Here is a 4,402-nt window from a genome sequence, read left to right on the forward strand (position 1 = left end):
TTTACTAGTATGTGATTTATTGTGAAGGCCCAACAGGAAGTAGTAATATATTAAGGTCATCTGGCTGTGACACTGAAGTTAAAGTTGACTCACCGTCCACCTTCCTCCGAATGAGCTCATGTCGCAGTAAACCTACACACAGACACCGTCATTACAACACAGTCATTCACTGACACTGATGCTGGTGCCACAGCGACTTGTATCTGGAGCATCAGTCAGAGTTTTGCCACAGGAATCCCACACATTTTTACCAATCAGTTAAAAAAAACGTTTCTATAAAGTTTTGCCTATTTCATGTCTTTATTTAAGGAGTTAAAAATAAGTAAGCTTATATTTCGATACAGCCATCCCTTAATAAACAGAGGCTACAAGGCATTTGCAGATGTGCAAAATACAAGAACTCACTAACTTTACTCACTCATTAAGCATTACGGCCACTAAATAGCTGCATATGTCAATAAACGTGACCACCACATAGGTGTGCAGGTAATTCACAAGATGTCAAGGCTGCCAATAGTTTTTTGGGGGAAAAGAAAACTGAAGATCCTATGGATTGACGATACTGAAATTATGACCTGGTAGACAGAGATCCTGGCTAAGCATCTAATGTCATAAAATCCCAGAAATATCCCAGAAAAAGATAAAAAAAAAAAATCATCCTAAAATCCTAGAAATTTCCAAAAAATCTCAAAACGTCTGAAAAATCCTAGAAATGTCCTAAAATCCTAAAAACATCCTAAAATCCTAGAAATGTCCTAAAATCCTAAAAACATCCTAAAATCCTAGAAATGTCCTAAAATCCAAGAAATGTCCTAAAATCCAAGAAATGTCCTAAAATCCTAAAAACATCTTAAAATCCCAGAAACTTCCTTAAAATCCAAGAAATGTTCTAAAATTGTCAAAACATAAAGTAAAATCCTATAATTGTCCTATATTCTAAGCATAGCTAAAATAATATACATTTATATTTTAAATCATTTCCAGGCCTGGAAAACCGTTTTTCTATTTTCATAACATTTTTAGGAGTTTCGCGACCGTGTGAACTCTGATGTAACTGTGTTTCCGTCTCACAGTCGTCACATTTTGAACGATTTTTTTCATCCAAAGGTCGACCTGCACCGAGAGGAGGAAGTGTACCTGGACAGTAGACTCGTTTTTGAAGGGATAGATGGTCTTCACTCCGCTGGTTTCATCGTTGATGTCGCTGCAGTCCAGTGGGTTGCCGCTGGTCAACACCGGAGCCAATAGGAGGACGAGGACACAAACCAGCTGGAAAAGACGACATTTTTTACTGAGGTATGAGTCACATGTTTTTACAGTTTGGCCTCCAGTTTCATGGTGGTGTACACAGAGCTCTCACAGTCAGAACAACAACAATAATCTGTGTGTTATTCCTATAGAAACCATCTAATCTACTGATCAAACCTTTACAGAGGATAACAGAACTTGTTAAATATCACTGGAGAAATTTACCTTCATTGTCAGTTTTATGCTGAAATGGATTCGCTGTGGATCTATTGATGCTGTATGAAAATAAAAAGAAAGAAAAAAATCAAAAGTAGCTCAGTCAGCAAAGTCAGAGATTATGATGTGAATGCAGAATAGTTTGAAATGTGGTATTCAGGTTCTGGACCCGTCAAAATATACATATTGACTCAGAATAACAGATACTGTGCAGTGACAGTGATGACTTCCCCCTTTTCCAGAAAAGACAATCAAACTGGAACAACGTTTAATCACTGATGTTAATTTACAAAGTCAATCACCAAAAAAAAGAAAAAAAAAACATCACAAAAAGACAGTAAGTTTGCAAATAGCTGAATTATCAGTCATGTGTCCTGGCGGGATGCTCACCTGTCTGAACTCACCTGCAGGTCAAACTGTGGAGACTGAAACTGCTGCTTCTGCTTCAGTCCGTCGCTGTCAGAGCTTATATCTGCGCCGTGATGGCACCGTGATGTCACGTTTTGAGGTGACGCCGCAGACTGAGTGCTGAAGACAGTCACCGCCCTCGTGATACACACTACAACAACACAACCTCCAGTGTGATGTTGCTTCCATGCAACAGTCCAACAAGCGTCATTTATTAGTTAACAGCAACAGGCGACAATGATTTGTTCGTTTAAAGCCTGCAGGAACCCAAATTACCGAAAGCTTTGTTAATATGTAATTTTAGGTCTTACATGCATAATAAAAAGCATAAAAATGATCAGACATTAGTCTCAATCCAAATTTTGCAGGACTGTAATTTCAGTTTTTTTCACAGTTTCCTGTAGCTGGATTGATGTTGTGGTTATTGCCGATCCATATCACGTAACATAAGATAAAGACATTAAAAACATTAAAGTCAGGTGTTATTTAACTTAACATGCTAATTTTAAAACCAAAAATTAGCAAGAAAAACAAGAAACATACAAGAAAACTACCAGAAAATTCGTATTTTCAACCAGCTGAAATCAGCTTATGCTGGAACTGGTTTTTGCTGGTTGAAGATGGTCTTAGATGGTCTTGACCCAGTTCTTGCAGGTGTGACCAGACTGCACATATTTATCTTTATGCATAACACATGACAGAAGACTGTTTTATGTCCCTTGCTTTTCACCCCCGATGACACTGTTTTTTTCCAGGTTCAAGGACAAAGGGGTGAAGGGATGACATGTTTTTGTAGGCCAACCAGAAGTTAGCATTGCATTGGTTCCCTCGTCAAAAACCCCATGGGATTTTCGATTATCGCCAATATTTAATGCTGCAGAACAAAACATCTAAATATCTTCAGCCTGTGTTAACCACAGACCTTATTTTAGACATTTTTACCAAAACCCACTCAGAGACTTTGAGACGAGGGAACCAGAAGTGCAAAAAGGCAGAAAACAGACGTCTGCGTTTTTAGGACTCATTACTTCACCACTCTGTTGATTTGGTTTCAGTTTTACAGAAGGTTCAACCATTTTTGGGTGGTTAAGCAGTTATTTTGGGCACAGACCAGCCGCTGAGCGTCATGTGATTTATCGTTGTGTTCCCTGTTGACTCTGTGGCGTCCTGTGTGACACAGATGAGTTCGTTTGATCAGGTCGCTCCTGTGTGTCCGCTCACTGCTGTGATCTCCGACTCCTGTATCAGACCGTTTGTTTAAGGCGGCGGCTCTCGGGCTGTGGTTGGTGAATCAGTTTGTGTAAGTAAATGAGTCTTTATTTATTTAGCACTTTTTAAAACATGTAGTTACAAAGAGCTTCACAAACACACTTTAAATAAATCAGCATAAGAATTAATGAATTAACTGAGTTTCAATGCATTTCAGTACGAAACACAGTCCAATGAGGGACAGACGAGACCAAAACAGATAAAACGTGAGACATGGAGCCGCTCTACAGGAAGGTCAAATATCTGTAATCTTTGAAGCGTTAACTGAACGTTCATTCACAGGCACGTTGCCTTGTCCTCTTTTTCTTTGACAAAGTAAAGACGCACTTTTGACCGTTTTCTGCAGTCCACCTTTCGCTCTTCAAATAGACTTTTTTAATTTAGTTTCTGACATTAATGATGAGTTTCTGTCTCTGTCCCTGGCTCTGCAGTACGTACGAAGGAAGATTAAGGCTGTTTAAAAAAAAAAAAAATGTTTCAATAATAAGTGCATACTATAATGAGAATAAAGTTGTAATTTCAAGAAAAATAAGTATGAATATTGTAAGATTAAATTAGTTAATTTATGATAAAAACACATACAGATTTTATGTAATAATTTAAACAGCATTGTGTTACCTCATTATTATAATTATTTAAACAGCACAGTCGTCCCTCCATTATGTAATCATTCAGTTTGTTAATTTATGACAAAAACAGATTAAAGCAGGACAGATAACTTTTTTCTTGTAAAATTACTAGTTAAATCATATAATATTACTGCTTTTGCTCATATATCTATGGGTTAAATCTGAATATTATATCTTTTCTTGTAAATTTATTAGCTTAGTCATGTAATATTATGATATTTTATCTTATAAATTCAAAAGCTAATCATGTAATATTATGACTGTTTATTTTTTAAATTATGATTATATGCTGTAGAATTATGACTTTATCCCTGTAATACTATTCCTTTATTCTTAAAATTACTTTAGCCCTGTAATATGATGACTTTATTCTCAAAATCTAAGATAATTGTAAATCTTTAAAATAAGAACAAACCCATAAAACATCCCTCCTTTTCACATTTTCGGGATGCAGGGACAGCATGATGATCCCTCCTTTATAAAAAATATTTGAACAGCATGGTGTTATATCTTTATTATTATTATCAAACAGCATGATGATCCCTCCTTTATATAAATATTTGAACAGCATCGTGTTATATCTTTATTATTCTTATCAAACAGCATGATGATCCCTCCTTTATATAAATATT

General features: G+C 36.3%; 1 long non-coding RNA gene across 1 annotated transcript; it reads right to left on the minus strand.

Annotated features, from left to right (window-relative positions):
• Positions 1-90: 90 nt before the first annotated feature.
• Positions 91-1,901, minus strand: LOC121965564. Its single transcript, XR_006107499.1, has 4 exons — positions 1,855-1,901; positions 1,474-1,523; positions 1,138-1,269; positions 91-132 (listed from the first exon to the last, which is right to left on the minus strand). It is a non-coding gene; the product is annotated as an uncharacterized LOC121965564 (long non-coding RNA).
• Between the last annotated feature and the right edge of the window lie 2,501 nt (positions 1,902-4,402).

This window comes from Plectropomus leopardus, unplaced genomic scaffold (genome assembly GCF_008729295.1).
Source record: "Plectropomus leopardus isolate mb unplaced genomic scaffold, YSFRI_Pleo_2.0 unplaced_scaffold20588, whole genome shotgun sequence".
In the NCBI taxonomy this organism is placed as follows: Eukaryota; Metazoa; Chordata; class Actinopteri; order Perciformes; family Serranidae; genus Plectropomus; species Plectropomus leopardus.